This window comes from Helianthus annuus, chromosome 1 (assembly GCF_002127325.2).
Source record: "Helianthus annuus cultivar XRQ/B chromosome 1, HanXRQr2.0-SUNRISE, whole genome shotgun sequence".
Taxonomy (NCBI): Eukaryota; Viridiplantae; Streptophyta; class Magnoliopsida; order Asterales; family Asteraceae; genus Helianthus; species Helianthus annuus.
The window spans coordinates 58,561,298-58,577,020 of NC_035433.2; positions in this window are offsets into that span (position 1 = coordinate 58,561,298).

A 15,723-nucleotide genomic window follows, 5' to 3' on the forward strand; every position below is an offset into this window, starting at 1 on the left:
CTAAGGGTTGCCCTAACCACTCGACTTCGATCGGTACACGAGTGCAGCATGGAGTTCTACAGCACCTTCACTTTTAACTCAAGGTGCGACCCTTTCGACAATGAGGGTGTTGCATTTCGGTGTGGTGGAACTAGGTACTCGATCTCTATGGCGCAATTCGGGGCAATAGTGGGGCTGTATACGGAAGAGGATTTGGGAAGTGAAGAAAACACCGGGGGTATGCGAGAGTTAGATGAAAACGAACGCCAAGCCGCATGGGCTCAGATTGGTGATGGGTTCTACAACCCGAGCAGCACTAAGAGCACTAAGCTAAGGGATCCGCTTTATCGCTACATTCATAGGCTCCTTGCTTACTCTCTTAGTCAGAGACATGACAGCAGCGACGTTGTTGGGTTGAGAGATTTGGTAGTCCTCCACTACATTCACACCCGAAGAACCCTAGATGTTCCATTCCTACTACTCCGGAACATGCATCTGAACCGGCTTGCTCATGCACCAACCCCTATTTTCTTCGGAGGGTGGGTATACCGCCTCTTCAAGCACTTCACGCGCCTAGGTCTTTTTAAAGGAGTCCATGGTCAGGACGGGTTGATGTACACATTTGTCGCTCCATGAACCTAATCTATGAGGCGGAAGATGGGTCGGTAAGCTTTCAGAGGATGCAAGGTCATGCATGGAACCCGAAAGAGGCGCTAGTCCTTCACGCTCCACCTCCCTAATACCAGTACCAACCTCACGGTGAACCAGGCCCGTCCTCCTCACAAGGAGGTGGTTTTCCTAACTTTCAGAGTTTACATGATCTTTTGCAGGAAAACCTTATGTGCACCAGGAACACTTACAACCTCGCCAACAACACATACCACCGGGTGGGAGCTATTGAAAGAAACATCTCCGATATCCAAGATGACATCGGAAGCATCCGGGAGTATATGGCAGGGCATGGGGGAGGATGTGATGACAGTGATGAAGACATGGACTAGGCGGGTGGAGGAGGAGTAGGAGCAGATGGTTGGTGATCCTACAGGTTAAATTCCCTTTCTATCGAACAATTTCCGGCCTGCGTGCCGAAGTGTTGAACAATTTACTTTTCTAACTTATTTTTAATTTCTGCTTTTGTTATTATCTTTAACTTGATGGTTTGGATGCTAAACTTGGTAATCTAGGATGTTTGGTATTGTTTGGTGTGGTATTTATTGATAAAACAGGTACATACGAGGCTTAAAAGTGCTAAACATTAGTACTAGTAAAGCCAGGGCAGGAAAACCGGAGAAAGAAACTTGTTTTTCAGCCTTGCAGACTGTCCACACGGGGTCGTGTCCGGCCAACACGCCCCCGTGCCCACCTCCAGACCTGCTGTTTGTTTAATTTCTGCAGACTTTTGCCAGACACGGGGTCGTGCCCAGCCAACACGCCCCCGTGTCCATCTTCTGTAAGTTTTCGTTACTGGCAGTTGAACACGGGGTCGTGTCCAACCGACACGGGGCCGTGTCCAGGATGCCAGTAACATAAAATTTTGCTTTTAACACCATTTTACACATTCAATCAACCTAAAAACTTATTTTTGGGACACATTGAGGACAATGTGTAATTTAAGTGTGGGGGGATGCTAAAACCTTGAATCTTGCAACTCCTAATAACAAGCCTTACACAAAACTCTATTGGAACCGCTAATCACCCCAAATTTTTTTGAAAAATTTTCATTTTTTTTACTTGTCTAAGTTTAAGTTGGGAATTCAAGTTCTAACAAGGTTATATTTTTACAAGTTTACAACCAATAGCGTCGTGATAAAAAGAACCAATATAAGAAGATTATGAAAAGGCATGACAAACTTAGTTAAAATTTGATTATATATACTTGATCACATAAAAACCGTTTCCCACAAAAGTGAGTTTTGAGCCTTTAATCGAGCATACAAATACATATCTTTACACTAAATGCTCATTTTTCATTTCTTGTGTGAATAGCCGCTTGGTTCGTACGACTCTAGAACTTGCCACAACAATACATTCCCGGTCCTTACCAACTTAAACCCGAGTAAGTAAATGATGGAGGCATTAGGACTAACCCTTTTTCTTTCTACACCATTATTTTTCATTTTTTTTACCACCTACCCAAAATCCCCCTAGTTAACCCCTTTGAGCCTAAACTTTTTCATTTCTTAACCCAAAATAATCACCCTTTTTTTTACCCACCTAAATCTTTTTATTTTTAACCCTTTTCTTTTACTAACAACGTTCGGTTCCCTCATGACTTAAATAAATATATATATATATATATATATATATGTATTGATGAAACCAAACAAACAAACAAGTTCATCAAAAAAATAACTTTGTTTGAAACAATTGGTTCATCAAAATAAAATAAAAATGTGAAAAATAAAAAGTCTTTAAAAAACCGACGTTTGTTACGCTTTTCGCCCTTTTTACTAACCACTAACCCAACCACCCACCTTTAGCCCAAGTCTAACCCTTCACCCAAAAAGTCCTCTTGATATTTACAAGGGTATATAGTTAAAAAGGAGGATGACTGATTGCTTGGCAAGCTTATGGTAGGAGTAAGTTCCATGCCGCTCTCGAGTGATTCACTAAAAAAATACACCTTCGGCCGAGTGTTGAGTGATTCCCCGTGAGGTATGTGAACTTGTATATAAATGGAATTTTAAAAAAAGGTATGTTATGCCCTAATAAGTAATTTATCTTATGAAACGTTTCTAATAAATCATGACGAATAGGATTGTAAATAAATAAAAATAAAACCTAAATAAAGATTCTTGGAAATCCCGACACTCTATGACAAGCCCAAAACTTCTCTTCTACCCATTCCATTTGGGTGCGTAAGCCACATTATAAAGAGTTTTGCTTGAGGACAAGCAAAAATTCAAGTGTAGGGGTATTTGATGTGCACAAAATGCAACATATAAATTACATCAATTGTGGCATAAAACTAACCCTTTTTAGTACTAATGTTGGAAAAAGTGTGCTTTTGTCTTCCTTTTGTATTTTCAGGATTAAATGAGCTCAAAATAATAAAAGAAGCAAAAAGACAGCAAAATCTAACATAAATACAAGAAAGGGAACAAAAGTGACATGCCCGACCTCCCGACAGCATCTTCCCAAGCAAAACAAAGAAGACAGAAGACTGAACACGCCCCGTGCTCAGTGAGCACGGGGCCGTGCCCAAGTAGCAGCAGAAAAGACAAACCCATAGAAGCTTCTACTGCCCACCACGGGGCCGTGCCCAGCGGACACGGGGGCGTGGTCAACTTCCTGCAGGCGCATTTATTGGAATTGCGAATTGCAATTAATGAAGAGAGAGATTCGGATGGACACGGGGCCGTGCCCGAGCTTCTGTTGAGCCTATAAATAGGAGTGTTTGGAGCTCTTGCAACTCATCCCTTGGCACCCCACCTCTCTCACACTTCACCCACCACCCACCACTACCATAACACCATCATCCACCACCATCCTCCATTGTCCATCATAGAGTGTGTGAGTCGTCTCGGGATCCAAGATTGATCGTAAGAGCTCTTGACAATCAAAGGCCATGTTTGCCTAAGTCTCTTACATCACTTGGTGAAGACAAGTGTTTAGTGTAATACTTTTTATTTTTAATCTTTTGCACTTTTTAATTGGTTTTGTATTAATGACTTTAATTACTAGTTTCTTATGTTGAAGGTGATTCTTCCTTATCGTTTGTCCGTGGTGTCTTGGCATTATTTTACTGTCTATATAAAATAAAAGATTTTCACCATTCATATCTCCACGGTCTATAAGGAGGTATGTTGGCTACCTGGTCGGGGGTTAAGGGAAATGTTTGGTAAGAGTCTTGCCATTGTTCAGTGTATAGATCTTGCAAAGGACCTGGGTCAAATTTAGTAGGACCTCCTTCAATACCCAAAAGGTATTGGATGGCGGAGGTCCAAACTCTTTGATCCCCTTATAAGTTAAACTACTATTAAAACTTTAACCTAGGGGTGCAAACGAGCCGAGCCGAGCCTGAGCTCGACCAGTCTCGAGCTCGAGCTCGTTTAACATATGAAAGCTCGAGCTCGAGCTCGGCTCGATTCGAGCTTTATTTCTGAAGCTCGAGCTCGTCTCGAAGGTAAGTTTTCAAGCTCGAGCTCGGCTCGGGCTCGACTCGTTTAGTATTTATTAATTAATTTATATTAATTATAATTATTATACATATAATTTAGTTATTTTTTTATATTTATATAATTGGTAATTATGATTATATAAATATGTGTTTAATATATTAATAAAAAATATATAAATAGAAAGCTCGATTAGGCTCGCGAGCCGGCTCGAGCTCGATAAGCAAAGCTCGGGCTCGGGCTCGTTTACTAAACGAGCTTGTTTTTAGGCTCGGGCTCGAGCTTGAGCTCATTTAAGCTCGGCTCGTTCGAGCTTTTTTTCGAGCCGAGCTCGAGTAGCTCGGCTCGTTTGCACCCCTACTTTAACCCAGTTACTTAGGACTGTATCCCTGCTGACTCAGACTACTTAGCTGAGGGTAACGTCGCCTTCAAAAGAGGGGCCTACCACTTTATGCATTAATAACTTAATTAATTATCTTTCAATAATCCGACCCTTTAGGATTGTATCCTTGCTGACTCAAACTACTGGGTTGAGGGTAACGTCGCCTTCAAAAGAGGGGCCTACTACAATAACTAAGATAATCTCTTAAACAAGTGCAAAAGTGCAAAAATAATCAAAGGTTGCACTACACATGAGTCGGATCCAAGTGATTTATCTTGTCTATCTGTTTTTATTTTTATTTTATTTTTCAGCATTTTAATTAGTTTTATTTTCTTAGTTTAAAAAACCTTTTTCTAACATTTTGATTTGATTAGACGTTGAGGATAAACCGGTACTAAAAGCTCTTGTGTCCTTGGACGACCTCGGTATCTTACCAACACTATACTACGTCCACGATGGGTGCACTTGCCCATATGTGTGTTTAGTGTTAGTAAATATCATGTTTTATAAATTTAAAACTTGGCTAAAAAGTGTAAAAGGGCTTAAAATATACACCTAAAATATAACACACTTCACGCACATCATATATGTTGGCCTGTTACATTGTATCAGTGCTAAAGAGCTATGGGATGCACTCAAAGAGCAATTTGGTGGGACAGAAGAGGTTATTGAAAACAACAGAGAGGTCTCAAACCAACAATATGAAACATTCTGTCATGTTAAGGGAGAGTCATTGACCCAATAGTTTGAAAGGTTTAGTTGTCTGATTAGTGAGCTAAAACTGGTTAATGTTGAATATGTTAAATCTACCTTAAACAGTAAGTTCCTTAGATCATTACCAGAAAAGTGGGACACTATAGCCTTTGTTACTAGAAATCCTGTGGGGTTCAAGGATTTAAGTCTGACCCAACTTCATGGTAGGCTTCTTACATATGAAAGAGAGCTGAACCAGAAAAAAAAGTTGCAGGAATCTGGAAAAGTGGCTGATCATTACTCTTTTGGTAACACACCGCTTTTAGGTCAAGAAGAGTCATCTGGTGGTAGTAAGGACTAGAGTTATGATTACTATATTGACATAACTGCAGGTGGAGCCTTCAACTCTGAGCCTTACTCACCCAATTATGCTTTCACAGCTAATGGGGAAAACAAGATCTCTGATAACTTATCCTTTGAACTGAATGACCTTCAACATTTTGAACCCATAGATCTGGAAGATATGGACATTTAGCATCAACTTGCCTTGTTGAGTGTTAGAACAAGCAAGTTTTATAAGAGAACTGGTAGGAAGTTTCTAGGATTGCATGGGAATTTGAAGGTGGGGTTGGGTAAGTCAAAAATCAAGTGCTATAAGTGTAATAGGCTTGGTCACTTTGCTAGGGAATGTAGGAGTCAAAACTGTGGACCGATTATCACTCACCCTAGTACAAGACCTCAAAACACTAAAAGCACTATGCACTATTCCCAGTATACCCCTGCTCCTCATATGCAAAACACTGCCTATTTTGCACATCCTGTAAACATTGTTCCTGTGCAGTATGTCTAAACCACTGTTCCACAAATTCAGTATGTCTAAACCACTGTTCCACAGATTCAGTATGTTCAAGCCCCTGCACCCCAGGTTCAAGTGCAAACTACACCACAACAAACTTCAGAAACATCTACTCCAGCAGAGGCCAGTCAATAGAGTTTTTTTACATAGGGCTTTGTTGATTGGAGAAGTATGCCTGGAGATTTAACTGATGAAAACTTTGCTCTAATTGCTAATCCTGATGTTTCTCATGGTGAATTTTGTTTCATGGCATTAGAGTCCATACCAGAAGGGCAAGAATCTGAGAAAGTGGAGTCCAAGTCTGAAGTGGTGGAAGAAATTGCTGAAATAGTGGTTACAACAGATATTGTTGGTGAACAGATGTTAGAAGAGAAGAAAGCTGAACCTCTGTTGGAACCTCTTGCTGATCCATGGGATGCTAGTGTGTGTGAAGGTGAATGTGACTGTGCCATATTGGCTGCTGCTAAGGTATCACCTCAGATCTTAAAAGATTTGTGTTCAGATAAATGCATTATTGCCTTTGATAACATAAAATAGGTGAATGAAAACCTTAGAAACAAGATCTTAAAAGATGAAGTGCAATTTGAGAAAACTTTTAAAGAGTTGAAAAACAAATTGTTTGACAAAAAAATGAAATCAGTAGCTTAAGACATGAACACATCATAACCAAAGACCAACTCCAAACTATGGTAGAAAAATACCAAGTTTGCAAAAAGGAGCTTGAATCCACCCAAATCACTTGTGAAAAATGGGTGGAGTCTTGTAAAGGTTATGAACTGATGTTGGAAAAGCAGATCAAGAGCAATGTGAAGTTTGGCATTGGCTTTAGAAAACATGATAAAACTTCTGAAAGCACTGTTCAAATTGAATCTGGCTTAGTTGATGTAATCCCCACAAACATGGTTGGTCAAGAGATAAAAGTCAATGATAAAAATGGAAACAAAATCATTTTAGAAAAACAAGAGGAGTCATCAACCTTTGAAGAGATAGAAAAATATCAATTCAAACCTACCTGGTCTGATGAATGTGACATCCTTGAAAACTTTAAGCCAATGGATTTTTCCATAATTGAAGGTGTCAAAGCACCCAAGGCTAAAGTCATTCCTCTGAAAGACATCCCAACAGAGGTTAAAAACTCTGTTGAAAGGAAGTTGAAAAGCGGAAGAGAAGAGAAAAGGTAAAGAACCTGTTTTGTGATTTTTGTGAGAAAAGAAACCATGCTACAAAAGACTATTTTCTTTTAAAAGTTTATGATATAAGCAAAACAAGTGTCTTTGAGCCTGAACCTAAGTGCACAATTTGTGGAAAAACCAACCATTTAACTCAAGAGTGTGTGTATCTTAAAACTTTTAATGTTAAAAGAAAAGAGTACACATCAAAAAACACTGGAGAGTCCACAAAAACCTTCCACCAAAAACAAACAGACTTTTATGCCTGTCCAAACAGCTGTTACAAAATAGTTGAACAAAACCTCTGCTCCCAGAGAGGTACAAGTGACAGATGCTCCACCATCAAACCAGTTCCCAATAGGACATGGTCAACCATCATACCAAAAGGTCCCACATGCTTATGAAGCCTACAAAAGGCCATCTAAGCCCAAAGTGAATAGGCATCCTTTTGGTTATCAACATCTGACAGGAGATGGTCCACAACATTGGTTATAGAAAAATGCTCAAAAATTTGTTCAAACCCCTGACTTAACCACTTTTCATGCTCCTTGACTTGAGGCTGACCTATCTGTGACCCCATCCAAAGCCATCTTGGCTTTGGAGACCCACCTGAACTAGTTTGTTACTTGATGTGCAGGGAGCTTCTTCATGCTTAGATAGTTTATGGTATGTAGATAGTGGAGGCCCCAGGCACATGACAGGATGTAGAGCCCTACTCAAAGATTTCAAAAAACATGGAGGGGGTGATATATCCTTTGGTAACAATTCAAAAGGGATGGTGTTGGGGTCAGGGATAGTGCAGGCTAGGAAGCTCAAGTTTGAGAATGTGAATCTTATCGACAATCTTAAGTTTAACCTCCTTAGTGTTTCACAAATGAGTGAAAAAGGATATGGTCATTCTTCACTAAGGATAACTGTAAGATTGTTGGGCCAGAAATGGTGAAAAATATTGAAGAAATCATAGCCGGGGGTAAAACACAGATTGTTGCTCAAAGGAGTGGCAATGTGTGTGTGGTTGATATGTCAAAAGATAGCCCAATGGCTGATGCTTGTCTGTTTTCAGCTGCCTCTAACAAAGAGACAGAGTTATGGCATAGGAGACTTGGGCACACAAATCTTAAGACTATCACCACATTCTCAAAACAAGGCTTTATAAGAGGCCTTCCACAAAAACGTTTTACTTGTTCTGAGCATTGTGGTTACTGTCTAAAAGGTAAACAACATAAAAGCTCTTACAAGTCCATTGAAGAGTCCAAAACAACCAAGTGTTTACAAATGTTGCACATGGATTTGTTTGGCCTAGTAAAAATCATGAGTTTGAAAAAGAAAAATATTGTTTGGTCATTGTAGATGATATTTCTAGGTTTATATGGACTTACTTTTTACATTCTAAGGATGAGACTGCAGGTATCTTACAAGACCTTGTTAAACAGGTTGAAAAGCAATTTGACTTGCTAGTAAAAATCTTTAGAAGTGATAATGGAACAGAGTTTAGAAACAAGGAGTTGGATGAGTTCTGTGTGGCAAAAGGGATTGTAAGGCAGTACAGCATCTCAAGAATACCAGAACAAAATGGGGTGATTGAAAGGAAAAACAGAACTTTGATTGAAGCTGCCAGAACAATGCTTGCAGACTCAGGTTTACTCTTAACTTTTTGGGCAGAGGCTGTAAACACTGCTTGTTATGTGCAAAACTCGGTTTAAGATCATACCACTGATCTCCTATTTCAAAATCTTTGGCTACCCATGTTTTATCTTAAACCTAAAAGATTCAATTTCAAAATTTGCAGCCAAAGTGGATTGTCGTTATCATCTGGGATACTCACCATTACCAAGGCATATAAAGTGTTTAACACAAGGACTAGGTGTGTGGAAGTGACTTTGAATGTAAAGTTCAATGAACTTTCATCACTGAAAATCCTAGCAAACTTTGCTGAACTGTTTGACCTTGATAAATTTACATTTGAAGATGTGTCTGTCAATACTAACCCTGCAGGTAACCCACAATCTTTCTCACAAGACTATGGATGTGATATTGTGATCCCACAATACAAAATCACTACCACCACCAGAGTAGCAGATGTTCAAAACAGCTGTCAAAACTCTGCCACTGCTGAATCAATAGTTGTTGATCAAAACTCTGCCCCTAGATCAACAGTGGATAAAAATCAACATTGTGCCACACCCATTCCTCCCATTCCTCCCATTCCTCCACCACCATTTCAAACAGATGTTGGTTCTTCAAAATTGCCAACAGATGTTAGCTCAGATGATTCACATCTGCAGCCTTCACCTCTCAATGCCATTGTTCCATACAAGGTGGGGGGGGGTCTAATCTTCTTTAAATATCATCCACCTGATCAAGTTATTGGCAACATCAATGAAGGGGTTCTCACAAGAAGTAAATCCCACATTTGTCTTTTTGCTGGATTCCTATCACTCCATCAACCTGTCAAGTACCAAAAGGCACTGAAATACAATAGTTGGGTAGAAGCCATGCAAGAAGAGCTCCAACAGTTCAAAAGACAACAAATAAGGGAACTTGTACCACTGCCAGAAGAAGTTAGTCCAATTGGCACAAAGTGGGTCTTCAAGAACAAAACTGATGAAAGGGGCATTGTTGTCAAGAACAAAGCTAGGCTTGTGGTTCAAGGTTATAGACAAGAAGAGGGCATAGACTATGATGAGACATTTGCTCCTATAGCAAGACTTGAAGCCATCAGACTGTTCTTAGCCTTTGCTTTCAACCACAACATCAAGGTGTATCAAATGGATATAAAGTGTGCTTTCCTATATGGTAAAATACAGGAAGAGGTATATGTCTATCAACCTCCTGGTTTTGAAGATCCTTTTTATCCTGATCATGTCTATAACCTCAATAAATCTTTGTATGGCTTGAAACAAGCACCAAGAGCCTAGTATGAAACTCTTTCCACTTTTCTAATCTCCATAGGCTTTACAAGAGGTAAAACTAATAAAATATTGTTTTGAAATGGAGAGGAAAAGACTTGATGATTGTCCAAATTTATGTTGATGACATCATCTTTAGAAGCACATGCAATTCCATGTGTTAAGAGTTTGGACAACTCATGACAGCAGAGTTTGGAATGAGTGCCATAGGTGAACTCCAATGCTTTCTTAGTCTCCAAGTTAAGCAGTTTCAAAATGGAAGTTTCATTCATCAAAGCAAATATGTAAAAGATCTTTTAAACAAATTTGATATGAATGATTGCAAACCATGTAGTATACCCATGGCAACCACAAAGCTTGTCATGTCTGATGAAAAAGATGACTTGGTTGATCAGACCTTATATAGAAGCATGATTGGGTCTGTAGTGTACCTAACTGCATCAAGGCCAGACATCATGTTTGCAACATGTGTCTGTGCCAGATCCCAATCAACACCTAGGAAGTCTAATCTCATTGTTGTAAAAAGAATATTCAGATACATAGAAGGTGCTCCCACACTTGGTATCTGGTATCCTCCTAAAGGGAATGTCAAGCTTTCAGGTTATTCAGACAGTGATTTTGCTTGATGCAACACCATAAGGAAGTCTACATCAGGAGGGTGTCAATTCCTAGGCAATTGCTTAGTATCATGGCAAAGCAAAAAAACAAGCAGTTGTTTCCACAACCACTGCTAAAGCAGAATACATTGCTGTTGTAAGCTGTACAACCCAACTGTTGTGGCTTCAAAACCAGTTACTGTCTGATGAAAAAGATGACTTGGTTGATCAGACCTTATATAGAAGCATGATTGGGTCTGTAGTGTACCTAACTGCATCAAGGCCAGACATCATGTTTGCAACATGTGTCTGTGCCAGATCCCAATCAACACCTAGGAAGTCTAATCTTATTGTTGTAAAAAGAATATTCAGATACATAGAAGGTGCTCCCACACTTGGTATCTGGTATCCTCCTAAAGGGAATGTCAAGCTTTCAGGTTATTCAGACAGTGATTTTGCTTGATGCAACACCATAAGGAAGTCTACATCAGGAGGGTGTCAATTCCTAGGCAATTGCTTAGTATCATGGCAAAGCAAAAAAACAAGCAGTTGTTTCCACAACCACTGCTAAAGCAGAATACATTGCTGTTGTAAGCTGTACAACCCAACTGTTGTGGCTTCAAAACCAGTTACTGGATTTTGGTATAAGTGCTCTAAAGACTCCTCTCATGTTGGATAGTCAAGCAGCTGAAAATATCATAAAAATCCAGTATCCCACTCAACGACCAAGCACATTGATATCAGACATCACTTTGCGAGGGATTGCTATGAAAAAGGTTTGATTTCTCTGCATGATGTTCCAACTAAAGATCAACTGGCAGATGTGCTAACAATAGCATTAGAGACACATCTACCTTTGAAAGTTTGATCTCTAGAATTGGCATGCTTAACTTGGATTAGAAGGCAAAACCTTCTTTTCTTTGAATAAAAACCATTAAAATGTTTTCAGAAAATCAAGAAACCATCCTTAAAAATAGCTTAAAATAAAAATTTTTCATAAGTCCGTAAAAGTTTGTCCATATCCACTGATGTTTTAAACCTCTGATTGGTTGAAAATTCATCCACTGCTGAAACACAACCTCTGTTTTCATATCCTTTGTTGACCACTGTTTGACCAAACAACTGTGGTTTTAACCTCTGATGTCTATCCATTGATAGACTAAAATCAGCCACTGTTTTCACATACACTGTACCCAACCACTGTTGTTGCCCAACAGTGGTTTCCAAACAACTGTCATCCACTTTTCATCAGAGGTTGCCACGTGGGTAGATGTTAACCGTCCGATCTTTGAAATCGCTGCCACGTCTGCATTCACTTTTTCCCTTTTATAAAACCCTATTTAATCCCCAAACAGAGCTTTTACTCGCCGTATCGAATTCAAAATTCTCCAAAATAGTTTCCATCTTCTTCTTCTTCACTTCAACCTCTCGCAATTTCTAACTCCGATCATGGCTTTGATCCTCAAACACCTTCATAACTACCTTTGCACCTTTGAGAAAATACCGAATTTCTCTCAATAATTGACATCCTGTCAACCTCCAAATACAAAACACTTCTTACTGCTGATGCACCAATCTACCAAGACACACTCCGTGACTTTTGGGCAAATGCCAACATTGAGGAACAACCCCACTACCATATCTGAAACATTTCAGATGAATGACTTGATAGGTAAAACTTCTTTCCCAAAAAACGAGTTTCAACTAGACTTGATTGAAAGGGGTTATAATGGACAGTTGAATAAAGCTACCATGTTTAAACCAAATTTTCCACCTCCCATGACATTCTTGTTACATACCCTTTTAACATGTCTCTCAAATAAAAACCACTGCTTTTAATGAAATACCTCTGAAAATTCAGTACTTAGGGTATGCAATTTTGACTAAAAATGATTTCAACTACTCCCAAGCACTGTTTACTGATATGGTTAATAATTTGAAAAACATTAAAAATGGGAAGAATGATGCTTTTCTCATGTTCCAAGATTTTTAAGCTATTACTTGCAAAAGAAGCTTCCACAAAAGGCTTTTGAAAAAAGTACAACTTTTAAAATGAACAGTTTTTCGTCAGAAACTTTTACTCGCCTTATGGCCAAAGGGTCAAATGTTTCCAAAACATAATTACAGAGGTCTGAGCAAATTTTAGATGAGCCCACATCTGCTCCTTAAACCTCTGTTGCTGAGCCCACTGCTCATGGTGATCACAGCACCACAACCACTGTTGTGAAACCCCCACCATCAAAACCCAAAAATACCAAATCCAAATCCAAAAAGCCTACCAAACCCACTAAAATAGGTCCTCTGGAAGATGAGATCCCAGAGGTTAACCCTGTGACAACACAAATGTCACTAGAAACCAATGTTGCTACTTTCTCACAATAAGTGGAAAGATCTCACCCTGAAACCCAAACTCCTCATGATTCCTCATAAAAGGAACATGTTATATTCATAGGGACACTACAATATGATGCTATACCCTCATTTGAGAGTATGCTTCAAAGCCCTTCTCCCGGGACAATGTCTCTTTCAACACCGCTCCCTTCATCTCCTATTCCACCTACGATTATACCACTATTTCAGACTATTGACATTCAGACTCAAAACAACCCCTACCACCAACACATTACTGAGAGTATAACTTCAACAATAGTTGTGTCTGAACCTGTTCAATTAGCTATGTAACGCCCTCCTTTTTCATACCTTCCATAATTAGAAAGCTCGCCTTGTAATGCTATTTTTGGAAATCTTGTATTATTGTCGTCTTCTTTTCGTTGTAAAATCCGAGACTTGGATCATAAATAAAATTCGTATTTCTTTAAATTCACCATCTACATATTCATACATGTTCATACGTTCGAATTCATTGTACATCGAATCCTTATTTGTAATTCATACTTATACGATACTTATTCACGATGCATGTCCATGCTCGTCCTTAAATTGTTGATACCTAAAAATCCCTAATAATATGCTTATTTATACAACGGTTAATCATCTAATATGTGACATATACTTGTCACTTACAAACATGTTACATACTTGTACATTACACTTTTTACCTAGTTAAATCATGTTTTATTTCATATTTCACCTTGTTACAAGTTAGGGGAAACATTGTTGCATATTATTACACAACTTACTTAACAAAATTACTCATTATAATGTTTTAAAAAAATAAAAAAATAAAGAAATATGGCAGCCCCAATTCAGTAAAATTCAGCCCCATATAGTTGGGTTTTGTGGGCTAGTTTCAATGTGTAACCCCTTCTAAACACTTACAAAGCCCAACCCATTGAAACCCTAATCCTTCCCCCTATAAATACCACTTATAACCAGCCTCCCTACCACTTTTGCAACACCAAAAACTCTCAAAACATCCTCCAAACCGTAGCTGAAAGCAAGGGTTCGAGCAGATTGACACCCCTTCACGAAAATGAGCATAACTCACTCATTTCTTAACGAAATCACTTGATTCTTTTTCCTACTTACTTGGATAATCATGGGGTTCGATTCCTAGACTTCTCCTTGGAGAAATCAGACCTGGAAATGCCCCGAAATCGTCCATAAACTTTCTGTTTGTTTTTATGTTCATCAAAAACTTGTTTATACCTATGTAACTTGTGTTCAACACATCTCATACCTATGTCCTAATGCTTACAACTTATCCCATGGTTGGTTAAGCTTAAAAACAAGGTTGAGACACTTAAAAATCAGAGGATTAAACCTCATAAACTTGGTGTTTTGTTTAGGGTTTTTAACCCACAAGTCATGTCAAACTTTGTCTTTGATACATGAGTGATTATGGAACAACTTGGGTTGTCCAAACATACAATCCTCACATGATTTGATGATTTCTCTTAGTTAGTGTGTATATTTTTTATTCTTTATTGTATGTTCATGACCCTCCTTGATTGTTTTTTTTTTACATCAAGTGTAGTGGTGAACCATAAGAGGTACCTAAATGGAAGCTTGTTCTTCCTACCTCCTACATGAATTCTATGACACAATAGAGGTACCTAAATGAAGATTTATCTTCTACCTCATGCTTGATTATTGGACTAAATAATACATATAATACTTATACATATGTTTACTATTCGAACCCTTGATGGTGGACTTGCGTTCATTCATCGAAATAGTAGAATACATCATCCAAGACATAAGACTTGTTACGATTCTAATGAGTATACTACTCATGAAAACATTAACCCTTGAGGTTTCATAGTGTCAAGAACAAGTACTTGGTGTTAAAGGACGATTACTTTTGAATACATATATTCTTGTGTTTTAACTTCCTAAATCCCTAAACGGACATATTCAACCTTCTAACCTCGTCAACTTCGTCACATTGGATAATCGGAAAGCTTATACAAATTTTGTGAGTATACTCGCAACCCCCTTTTTATGTTTACCACTTTTTGGGGTGTAACATGTTTTACTATTAAACTACACTTAAACTTATTCTTTATGCAATGCACAAAACAATCCTTATACATGAATACTATGTTATGATACTTGATGCTTACGTGGACCATACTTATGTGATATGTTTTAGTCATTAGCTCTCACGAGCCTCCCTTCGACATGTATAGCGCTATAGGAGTAACGCACCGCCCCCCTTAAACTTGGGTCATGTTGAATTAATTAAACTTTCTTGCGTAAACAGAGGTTGGCTAGAAATATTGCATGCCACGCTAGGTTGATCTCGTATAGACTAAGTTGCCATGTGGATTCGTTTTAAACTTTTATACTTATACTTATACTTATGCTTAAACTTGTATACTCGCCTTTGCTTTTGCATTGAACTTTATTTTAAACATGTTACAGGCTGAGGATGATGATGCTATGAAATGAAGTAGCATTGATGCCTAGATACATATATAGACGTTTAGGTTTAATCGTTCTATCAATTTTGCTTATGTTGTTATATACTTCTTTGAACTTGTTGTATTTGAATTTTTTTTTGTAATGTTGACAATCTACTTTATGAAATGAAATCGATTTATTAAATACTGTCACAA